Raw genomic sequence first — 12822 nt, forward strand, 5'->3', positions numbered from 1 at the left:
CCTCTCTCCCCCCCTCTCTCTCTCTCTCTATCTGTCTGTCTCTCTATCTCTGGGATTATCTGTCTGTCTGTCTGGGACACACACACACACACACACTCTATCTCTCTCTCAGACGCGCACTCGCATGCTAGATACACGCATTGCCATCGTAGCTTTGCCTGGACCCCTTCCCTTCTGTCTGTCTGTCTGTCTGTCTGTCTGTCTGTCTGTCTTTCTCTCTCTCCCCGTGGGGAGTGACTCACGTACAGCAGAGGTAGGCGGAAGGGGGAGGGGAGGGGAGGGGAGGGGAGGGGAGGGGAGGGGAGGGGGGGGGGGGGGGGGGGGGGGGAGGGGAGGGGAGGGGTAGCAGGTTACACAGCTCTTAAAACTGCCAATTGGAGGGTAGACTCCCCGCCTGTCTATTTGTCTCAAAGTGCAAGTCTCTGTGACACCGGGAATTGAGAGAGAGAGAGAGAGAGAGAGAGAGAGAGAGAAACACACAAAAAATTCCCGCATGGTAAAAATAAAAAAAGAAAAGAAAAGAAATGCCACGAGGATTGGAGGACAGAAGAAAAAGCCTGCAGCTGGAACTGGAAGTGAAACCAGTTACTGACATATTGTCGTTCTATTCAGTACTATTTTTAGAATTGAACAGAGAACTGACGTAATGATATAAAAAGAACGTAAGAAAAAAGAAGTCGGCGAACTCTGCCCTCGACACACACGCGCACACATAATACACACGCATTATATACACACATTATGTAGAAAAAAAGAAGAAAAAAAAGGGGAAAATATATTTTTTTAAAAACCCAAAATACCAACAAAATTAGTCGATTTCGGTTTTAATTTCACTGCATGTGCAGCCTCGGACAATGTCTGAACATTTTCAAACAAGGATTGATTGATATGGATACTTATAAAGCACCTATCCTCGACCAAGCTCTAAGCGCTTTACAAACTCGGGACCATTTGCACAAGAGGCTGCCTACCTGGGTAGAGCCGACTGACGGCTGCCACTGGGCGCTCATCATTCGTTTCCTGTGTCATTCAATCAGATTTCAGGCACGCACTCGTACACACTCAGACAGACATATAACATTTTACATGCGTGACCGTTTCGTTTATTTACCCCGCCATGTAGATTGCTAGGTTTAAACAGAAATGGGACGGGCAAGTCAATATCCATCACCAGTTTACACGACTGTGGTGCGTCTTGACGAAATACATAGGTCAATCATCCATTCAGTCAACAGACTTAACTGGCTCATCTACATACGAGCACGCACACACACACACACACACACACACACACACACACACACACACACAAGAGAGAGAGAGAGACACAGGAGAAATAGAGACAGAGACAGGAACAGTCGCACACAGACGCACAGAGAAGTGAGGACAACACAAACTCACACAACAACAACAACAACAACGACAACAACGACAACAACAACGACAACAACAACAACGACGACAACAACAACGACCGACAACAACAACAACAACAACGACAACAACAACAACAATGCTCCTCACCTTCACAACGACCCACCGCCCGTCCAATCAGTGAAATCGACTGGACGACTATGACGACGCCGACACCAACACCAGCGACGACAGAGAGCACTGCCAAAGAGTTCTTCCACCTCCACCACCACTGTCACTGCGTCCACCACCACCACCACCACCACCGGCACAGCGACAACACCAAATGACAAGTCTCTCAGCGAGCATGACTGTCACCCCTCACTCCCTCATCTCTCCCTGGAGAGTCGTCGCTGTGTGCTCCTGCACAACTCACGTCGATACTACAGTGTGATGATAGTTCACAAAACAAACTTCCTTCGTTTCCAGCGTGGCGCCGTTTCCAAATGAACTGGACACAAGACGACCAGGACGACGACTGAGCCGGCAACAAGTGCAGGAAGTTGGAGAGAAATTATTGCAAACTCCGAACTTTTCTTTTTGTGGTGTAAAATTCAAAACTCACGTTGCTGGTGCATGAAGAAAGGAAAAGGAATAAAGGAGTCCAGAGTTTGCAATATATATATATATATTTTTTTTTCGGGGAGACGGGTTTGTTTTTCAAACACTGCATGAGGCAATGGCACAGAACATGAGCGTGCCCTGTTGTGGTAGTGGTAACCGTGTCTGGCACGGCTAACGGTATATGTAGAAAAGTTCAGTAAGCAGTCACACCAGTTGACAACACTGCCGCAGTCAGCTCCCCTGTCTCTCTCTCTCTCTCTCTCTCTCTCTCTTCTTTCTCCCTCTCTCGCTCGCTCCCGAAGAGACCCGCCCACCCCCTTTAGCGGCAAGCGGCGTGTTCCCCGGGCCTGGCTGTAGCGGCTGTGGGGGCCTCCCTCAGTCACAGTCACACGCAGTGTAGTGTGTGTGAAGTTGTATGCCCCAGTGCTGTCTCAGTCACAGTCACACGCAGTGTGGTGTGTGTGTTGTATGCCCCAGTGCCTGTGTCGCTGGCAGTCAGTGGTCCCGTTGTGGGCCCTGTTGGCTTGCTCTTGGGCCCTCCACCACCACCACCACCACCACCACGTTTCTCTCTGTACTGCTTCGGGTCCCGCCGGCAGAAAGTGCCGGTCCATTCCGCCAGTCACTCACCCACGGTCGTGGAGGAGCCGGCCGGTGTCGGGGTACTAGAGTCGTCCCCTGTCTTTAATTTTGACCCCCCCCCCCCACGCCCCTGCCACTCCCCCTGCCACCTCTACATCTCACACCCTCTCACCATCCCCCGAAGGTAAATCAAGTTGAAGGCAGTTTTCCGATCACGTTTGTTGGATGTCATTTATAGATCTCTTGGGTCACACGTACACACACACACACACACACACACACACACACACACACACAAACTACCACCAACACCACCACAGACCAACCCGTACTAACTCTTCGATCTGTGTGTGATAGTGAGTCTCAGAAAACAGGTCTTTTTTTTCTTCTTTTTTTTCTTGTAATGCGCATTTCTGTTTATGATGTGACGACTCTCATGTACTTCCCGGTCGAAGTGCATTGTTTTCCTTTGTTTTAAGGTGACATGACAGCACAGTAAAGAAGGGGGGGAAGTGTTTTGGGTCTGTATGCAAGTGTAATATACAGTAAAAACGACCAGATGTGAATTAAGAAAGCTAAAAAAACCAAAACAAAAACACTCGGCACCAAGTGAGATTAAAACAAACAAACAAAAAAACCGGCCAACTATTTTTCACTGACACCTTCTGCTTTGTGTGATAAAAACTCAAAATTTGATTAAGCAAATCTAATTAAGCTAAGTTGATTAAACTAAGTTGATTAAGCTAAGCTAAGTGTCGATCTGGATGTTGTGGACGTTGTGTTGTCAGAGTGATTTATGGGACAGCAGTTTGAGACATCTTCCGCACCCTGGTAACATAATGTTTGTATGGCAGTCTCTATCTACCTACCAGTACTTACATGCCTGGCTGGCTGGCTGCCTGTATGTACCTACCTACCAATGTGCCTCAACTGTCTATTCACATAGCACTATCTTTTTTGTATTCCCTTCCAGGCAGTGGAAGTCAGCACGGGGCTGACTGGGAAGCCTTTAATTCGGAGGATTTCTCTTTTCTGCTTCTTTTTTGCATGTACGAGAGAATGACCGTGAATGAATGTGTGTAGAGTCATTGAGGTTAAAGATCTTGTGACAAGCCTTTTAAGGCTACCGAGGCAGTGAATTGATCATACCCACTGTGTGTAGGGCTGAGCACATGAAGGTCACAGTGGGCACCAACCAACCTCATTACATCAGTACTACGTACTACTCACACCAAAATGTGACTATAAAAAAACTGATTAAATGAATAAAAAAAAATCTAAAGGCACCCCCCACACCCCCTCCCACACACACACACACTGAAGTCGAACGCCTTTTTGCCAGACTGTGGCGGCCCACAGCTATGTTCGATAATAACATGTCTGTATAAACCCCTGTCTTTTATTTTCGTGGACTATTCAGCCTTCAGAAAATGAGGACAATTACAACATCATCTTTTAGGCTTCTTCTAATTACTGCCCTTTGTCATGTACATCTTTATCGTTAGCAAGCTGTACATATTACCGTCACTGAGTTCTTCTAATTACCGCCCTTTGTCCTGTATATCTTTATCGTTAACAAGCTGTACATATTACCGTCACTTGCTTCTTCTTCAGTCCAATTGTTGTTGTTATTATCATTATTACTATCATTATTATTATCATCATCACGGACATCGTCAACGTCATCATGATTACTGTCAAGGCAACCACCCCACGACACCATCACCAGCACTGTTCAGATGTTACCCGCCGGTCAGGACTTACAGAAGTATCCAGGGTGGGGGGAGGGGGGGTAGTCTTACATGGGGGTCATTTTCAGTCTCCTACACCGACAGGCACTGGCCCCGGCTTCCCCCCACCCCCCATTACCCCTCTCCCTTCCAGCCCTCTCTCCCTCCCTCCCCACCCTCACCACGCCCCTCCACACCTCTCCACGCCCCTCCCCCCACCCCACCCAACAGCCTGTCTTCTGACACTCACAATCACACGCCGATCGAAGAGCCGGTACAGGTTGGTTGAAGGTGGTGGTGGTGGTGGTGGTGGTGGTGTGTGTGAACGTGTGTGTGTGTGTGTGTGTGAACGTGTGTGTGTGTGTGTGTGTGTGTGTGAATTTAGTCTTGGGAACTGCAGCATTGGGCTCTTCTCAGCTGTTCTGCCGAGTTCCGTTTTGGAATCCCCCCCCCCCTCTCTCTCTCTCTCCCTCCCCCCCTCTCTCTCTCGTTCTGGTTTTTCCCATATAGTGCTTACGTGTTTTAGCAGGCAAGAAGCCGTCATATAAAACCATAATAACCCACTATCTCCACCTCTCGTCCCTCCGTCACCCCTCTCTCTCAACACCTCCCCACTTCATTCTGTAATTAATTGTAGTAAATATACCCTAACTGACGCGGGAAACACTTTTCAAATTAAACGCTCCACTCAAACGAAGAAAAACATCACTCTCAATCAGAAAAAAAAGTGGGTGAGTGATTATAACCTCACTTCTGCGAAATTAGGCAGAACATTTTGCTAAATCGTATTTATTGTAATTATATATATATATCTTCTTTCTTTTTTTTTATTCATCTTTTATCCAGGATGTTTCTGGGTCGCATGTGTCCGTGTGAAAGCCGGGCTGTTGGCTGTTGGCTGTTGGCTGGGTCGGGGAGATGGTGTCGCCACAGTCAGCGTCACCTTGGTTCGTTTGTTTTCGGCAAGTTCACTGAAAAAAAACATTGCTTACTATCAACATGGTGTTTCGACAGACTTTTCCCAGGGACAGCGCTTTTCTTACATCGTCACATTCTCTGTAAACAACAACTTGTAAACAGCTATCTAAAAAGATGAGAGAGAGAGAAGAGAGAGAGAGAGAGAGAGAGAGAGAGAGAGAGAGACAGACAGACAGACAGAGAGAGAGAGAGAGAGAACTCAGAACTCAGAGCTCAGAACATTTTTATTCAAGGATTAAGATTTTAGGCATGGCCTATTCTTCCAATCTGTCCTTGCTAATCTACATTTGTATTTGTATTTCTCTTTTTAATCACAACAGATTTCTCTGTGTGAAATTCGGGCTGCTCTCCCGAGGGAGAGCGCGTCGCTACACTATAGCGCCACCCATTTTTTTGTATTTTTTCCTGCCTGCAGTTTTATTTGTTTTTCCTATCGAAGTAGATTTTTCTACAGAATCTTGCCAGGAACAACCACTTTGTTGCCGTGGGTTCTTTTACGTGCGCTAAGTGCATGTTGCACACGGGACGTTGGTTTATCGTCTCATCTATACATCTATTGCAAATAGCGCACACATAAATGAAGGGAAAAGGTATTCATACAGGACATACATAATGAAGAAACCCCCCTCCCCCCACGCACACACGTGCATACACACACGCGCGCGCGAGTACACACACACACACACACACACACACACACACACACACACACACACACACACACCATGGCAGTCAAATTTCATCATGTGCAGAATTAGCACAGTCACAAAAAGCGATCATCCCGAACAGAAAACGCTGACTTTGAAACTCGGCGAAAAGAACGGGAACAACTGCACAGAAAAAAGAAAAGAAACAGAAAAAAAACCGCAAAAAGGAGGAGGGGAGAGAGATTTAAAAAAAAGGCCCTTCTTTCTGCAGTGAATCACACACTAGCGATTTGACATTGATTACATGTGAGAAGCACTTATCACCAACCGTTCCCGTCAAAAGTCGATGCAACACAAACACACACGCACGCACACACAAACATACACACATACACATATGCACGCTAACATGCACGCACACGTACACATATGCACGCAAATATTCACGCAAACACACATGCACATACGCACATACAAACACATTGGCACACCGGCACGCGCTCACACACACACACACACACACACACACACACACACACACACATGATGATCATGATTGTCATCATCAGTGGTGCTTTAGCAGAGAGAGAGAGAGAGTGGTGTGGAATGAAGGAGAGAGAGAGAGAGAGAGAGAGGCGGGGGGGGGGGGGGGGGGGGGGGGGGGGGGGGGGGGTTGGTTGTACCTGTGTCTGCTTCACACCTCTGTCTGTCTGTCTGTCTGTCTGTCTGTTCCTCTGTCAGTTTCCTTCTCTTTCTCTCACTCTTTCGCACTCACTCTATTTTTTCCTTTCTCACTCTCTCCCCCCTCCCTCCTTCTCTCTATCTTCCCCCCTCTCTCTTTTTTCTCAGTCGCTCTTTCTGTCTTTCGCACTCCCTCTTTTTTCATTTCTCGCTCTCTCTCCCCTCTCCCTCCCTCCTCTCTCTTTCTCTCCCCCCAAAGAAGAAAAGACGGAACGACAGAGGAAACACAGAGGGCTGAGAATGCACTTTGGTCAGACCACACGGACCTGCTGTCGGCTTCGTCAGGGCGAAATGAGCGTTAAAAAAAAAAGAAAAGAAAAAAAGATTAACAATACAAAGGCAACCACCCCCACCTCCACCCCCATTCCCCTCAATCTCTCTCTCACTCTCTCTTCTTATTCACGTAAAGAAAAAAAATTAACGTTTAATTCTTTTTTTTCTTTGAGAAAGCCGGTTAGTACGGGATCTGGGGCGTGAGAGCGCGTGGGAACACGTGGACCATTGATTAAAAAAAAAAGAGAGAGAGTTTTAAAGAAAGTCAGTAATAATAAAAAAGGAAAGTTAAAAAAGAGAAAAAATAAAAAAAGGGAACAAGGCCTGCTGAGCTTCTTGCTTTTTTTTTTTTCCAATCTTTTATCGCAGTGCAACGGCGTCAGAAAACTAGGTGTGTGTGTGTGTGTGTGTGTGTGTGTGTGTGTGTGTGTGTGTGTGTGTGTGTGTGTGTGTGTGTGTGTGTGTGTGCGCGCGAACATGTGCGCGCACATTCAAAGAATAAAACAGTGTACGCACTCGCACTTAGTGTAATGTGTACATATTTCCAACGTTTGAAAACAGAACGCGCACTTTATATCTGTCTGCCGTATCGGCTTCTGTCAATGGCAAGCACGATTAAACTCTCCTCTCTCTCCCCCCCCTCTCTCTCTCTCTCACTCAAAACACACCCAAACACATACACACTCGCGCGCGTGCACACGCACTTTCCCGAGTCTTGTGCGTCCTGAAATAAGTTGAAGATCAAGGTGTGATGTCTGACTGACACTGATACTGTTCTGTCAGTCCATTCAAGAGGACTGGAAAAGACACGTCACCATAACTCACTGATTTTTTTTTTTTTTTTTACCCGGACTTTCTTGGGTCGACCATCGTTTTATTTATAAATAAATATTTAAAAAAAAGGAACAAAATAACAGCAACAAAAAGGATACAGTGAACCTAAGCAATTACACACACACACACACACACACACACACACACACACACACACACACACACACAAACAAACAAAAAAACAAAAACAAACAAAACCATGACAATAATCAAAAGCAATACCCTGCATTCATAACTATGTCGTTTTTTCCCCCACTTACATAACTCACTGATGTTTGTTTGTGTGGTTTGTTTAATTGTTGCGATTTGTTTTCATTTGAGCTTATTGTTGTTGTTGTTGTGTTTTCTTGTGTGTTTTTTTTAAAGCCAGTGCCAACAGGGCGTTGTCTGATAATTACCTTGTCATACTGAGGCATCAACTAAACTGAAGAAGTAAAAAAAAGAAGAAAAAAGAAAGATACATCGGCACTAACCCACAGACTGACAACATGTCTCAAACTCTTCAACGCACACTTACACTGTAGCATGGTCTGTCCAACCAAGAACACACTATTCTGCCAATCATGTGATTGAAATGGCCTCTCTCATTCCCCCAAAGACACGGTGGGTTCAATACTGGTCCATCTACATCCACTCTGCCCTGTTTCCTAATGGACAAACAGTTCTTTACAAAAACATAAATAGATAAATAAAAAACAAACAAGAGGCAAAGCCTTCAAGACTCACTTGTGACATTTGTATTTGTATTAATTTTGTTTTTGTCACAACATATTTCTGTGTGTGAAATTCGGGCTGCTCTCCCCAGGAAGAGCGCGTCGCTACACTACAGCGCCACCCATTTTTTGGTGTATTTTTTCCTGCCTGCAGTTTTATTTGTTTTTCCTATCGAAGTGGATTTTACTACAGAATTTTTCCAGGAACAACCCGTGGATTCTTTTACGTGCGCTAAGTGCATGCTGCATACGGGACCTTGGTTTATCGTCTCATCCGAATGACTAGCGTCCAGACCACCACTCACGGTCTAGTGGAGGGGGAGATGATATCGGCGGCTGAGCCGTGATTCGAACCAGTGCGCTCAGATTCTCTCGCTTCCTTGGCGGACGCGTTACCTCTTGGCCATCACTCCACTTACGCTGTATCTAGTAAGGGAATCACGAGGGAAAAAGACACTGAAAATCATTGAAATGAGTCCTGTGTTGAATACTGATGAGCTTTGAAACAACAACAACAACAAAACAGACAACCACAACTCACATATGTGACATCTTGCCAGGTGAACTGCATGATAAAATCAGACGAACATGTGGCTGTCCAACCTGGACAGAGAGAACAGAGAGAAGGACAGACAATAAACGACACAGAGCTGCTCTTTGAAACAAAATTCTTTTCTTTTATGAGAAGAGAGAATACTATTAAGGGTGACAGATAGAAATGAGAGAAAGTGAACAGGGTGTACAGACAACAATGAAACAGGGTGTACAGACAACAGTGAAACAGGGTGTACAGACAACAGTGAAACAGGGTGTACAGACAACAGTGAAACAGTGTACAGACAACAATGAAACAGGGTGTACAGACAACAGTGAAACAGGGTGTACAGACAACAGTGAAACAGTGTACAGACAACAGTGAAACAGGGTGTACAGACAACAGTGAAACAGTGTACAGACAACAGTGAAACAGGGTGTACAGACAACAATGAAACAGTGTACAGACAACAGTGAAACAGAGTGTACAGACAACAGTGAAACAGGGTGTACAGACAACAATGAAACAGTGTACAGACAACAGTTAAACAGTGTACAGACAACAATGAAACAGTGTGTACAGACAACAGTGAAACAGGGTGTACAGACAACAATGAAACAGTGTACAGACAACAGTGAAACAGGGTGTACAGACAACAATGAAACAGTGTACAGACAACAGTGAAACAGTGTACAGACAACAATGAAACAGTGTGTACAGACAACAGTGAAACAGGGTGTACAGACAACAATGAAACAGAGTGTACAGACAACAGTGAAACAGGGTGTACAGACAACAATGAAACAGTGTACAGACAACAATGAAACAGTGTGTACAGACAACAGTGAAACAGGGTGTACAGACAACAATGAAACAGAGTGTACAGACAACAGTGAAACAGGGTGTACAGACAACAGTGAAACAGTGTACAGACAACGATGAAACAGGGTGTACAGACAACAGTGAAACAGACAACAGTGAAACAGGGTGTACAGACAACAGTGAAACAGGGTGTACAGACAACAGTGAAACAGGGTGTACAGACAACAGTGAAACAGGGTGTACAGACAACAGTGAAACAGGGTGTACAGACAACAGTGAAACAGTGTACAGACAACAGTGAAACAGGGTGTACAGACAACAGTGAAACAGGGTGTACAGACAACAGTGAAACAGTGTACAGACAACAATGAAACAGTGTACAGACAACAGTGAAACAGGGTGTACAGACAACAGTGAAACAGGGTGTACAGACAACAGTGAAACAGAGTGTACAGACAACAGTGAAACAGTGTACAGACAACAATGAAACAGAGTGTACAGACAACAGTGAAACAGGGTGTACAGACAACGATGAAACAGGGTGTACAGACAACAATGAAACAGGGTGTACAGACAACAGTGAAACAGGGTGTACAGACAACAATGAAACAGTGTACAGACAACAGTGAAACAGGGTGTACAGACAACAATGAAACAGGGTGTACAGACAACAATGAAACAGGGTGTACAGACAACAGTGAAACAGTGTACAGACAACAGTGAAACAGTGTACAGACAACAGTGAAACAGGGTGTACAGACAACGATGAAACAGGGTGTACAGACAACAGTGAAACAGAAGAACAGACATCAGACACAGAAAAGACATGACATAAGCTATATAGCTACACAACTAGTCACCCGCACGCACCCGGAGGTGGGACCCCCCCCCCGACCCCCCCCTCCCCCCCAAAGAAAACAACACCAAACCAGCACACAACCCAAAGAAACAACCAAGGACCAAGCCAGTGTAAGCACATAAAGCTGGAGGTGAGGGGCCCGAAAGGAACTCCAAAGTGAAAACCCTTTTTCTCTCCTCAAGGCCTGGCGAAGGGCGTTGGGTTACACTGCTGGTCAGGCATCTGCTTTGTAGATGTAGTGCAACGTAATATGGAGTGCAACGTATTATGGAGTGCAACGTATTATGGATTTGTACGAACGCAGTGACGCCACCTTGAGTAAGTAAGCTGAACTGAACTCTTTCAAAATATTCAAATAAAAATTCCGGTACATCAAGTACTGAAACCGGCTGAACTAAAAAAACAAAACAAAACAAAACAACAACAAAAAACAAAACAAAACAACAACAAAAAAACAAACAAACAAAACAAAACAAAAAACAAACAAAAACAACAACAACAACAAAAAAAAAAAGAAAAAAAAAAAAGAAAAAAAAGAAAAGCGGGAACAAGCTGGGGGTCGCCCAGTCTTTACAAACTAAACCCAGGGTCACAGGACACAGTTGTAATGGTGCACCCTGGTGATGCTTTGTTCCGGGAAAGAGTAGACAGGGAGGAATCTGTTGTTGCAATACAATACAATACAATACAATACAATACAATAAATACAATACAATACAATACAATAAATACAATACAATACAACAGCACACAACACAGTATAATGCGATACTACAATCATTTGTAGCAGAAGTTGCAGCCCTTAACAGAATCGTACAAACTACCACCAAGATTACCGGTGCTGATCTACCTTCTGCAGAAGACATATATTATAAGCGGCTACTCAACAAAAAAAAAAGAGAAATCAATCAGCCAGGACGAATCACATCCAGCTTTTGGGATTTTCGAGATGCTCCCCTCTGGTCGACGGTACAGAAGTATAAGGACGAAAACTAATCTCTTCGCCAATAGCTTTTTTCCCCAAATCAGTCAATGCGCTGTCTCTCGAACAAATCCAGTATGATCAATAGAATTGTGCAATCAACAGCACCTACCTGAAGATCTAGTCATCAGCCCCATCCACATGTGATATGCGGCTTCTGTTCAAACGTGTGTGTGTGTGTGTGTGTGTGTGTGTGTGTGTGTGTGTGTGTGCAATTTTTTTATATTGATATACTCTTGTATGTATCCTAATATGATTTTCGATTTATGTTCGTACCTTGTAATGTACTATCCCCCCTCCCTCCCCGAATATTCCTTGTGACCCTGGTACACTTGGTAATAAAGACATATACTATTCTATTCTATTTTTGGAGTGGTCTCAAGATTCAATATTAAAGTCTGAATTTCCTGTTACCGCTGTGGGTGTATTCAGGATAACGATGGAAAGCAAACAGTATTATGATCAAACTCACAGTTACTATCTGAAGAGAGAGAGAGAGAGAGAGAGAGAGAGAGAGAGAGAGAGAGAGAGAGAGAGAGAGAGACAGACAGACAGACAGACAGAGAGACAGAGAGAGACAGAGACAGACAGAGAAGTTGCATGCATGCGTGTTATCAACTTTCAAGACAGTCTGGTCTACAAGATTAAAAAAAAAAAAAAATCAAATGACTTTGGAAGAAGAAAAATTCTGGGAATTAATTCATATCGTGAATCACTGTTATGAAGAAAAAGAAGAAGAAGAAAAAAAAAAGATTCTTAATGAAATAAAAAAACGCTTCGATACTTCACTAAAAATATATTTCCTCGCACCCTTTATCAAACAAACAATAAAACAACAGCAAAAAAGACAACAAAATAACAAACAACAACAACAACAACAACAACAAAACCCCCAGCTAATAGTACAAAACAAATGGGACGACGCTCGCGCACGCCACACCTTGCTCCACGAGGTGACGCTTTAACCCCCACCACCCCCCGACCCCCACCCCCGTTCCATATTTGGACTTCTCTTCAACTTTGACCTCTTATGAGCTACAACCGAACTTCAGTCCCGTTAGAAAGAAAAGCGCGAGGAACTACACCCTCACAGTAACGAACCGAGCTATTCTGAAAAAGTGCTGGCCTGGCCACCTGTTTCCAACTGTC

The 12822-nt window shown here is 44.6% G+C and overlaps 1 protein-coding gene across 1 annotated transcript in view; it reads right to left on the reverse strand.

The window, feature by feature from the left end:
* LOC143295208 (uncharacterized) overlaps positions 1-2218 on the reverse strand; it is a 26362-nt gene extending 24144 nt beyond the window's left edge. Inside the window, exon 1 of the mRNA XM_076606781.1 lies at positions 1525-2218. The gene's annotated coding sequence lies outside the window, so the exon portion shown is untranslated. The remainder of the gene's footprint in view (positions 1-1524) is intronic.
* Between the last annotated feature and the right edge of the window lie 10604 nt (positions 2219-12822).

The sequence above is a fragment of the Babylonia areolata genome, chromosome 20 (assembly GCF_041734735.1).
Source record: "Babylonia areolata isolate BAREFJ2019XMU chromosome 20, ASM4173473v1, whole genome shotgun sequence".
Lineage (NCBI taxonomy): Eukaryota > Metazoa > Mollusca > Gastropoda > Neogastropoda > Buccinidae > Babylonia > Babylonia areolata.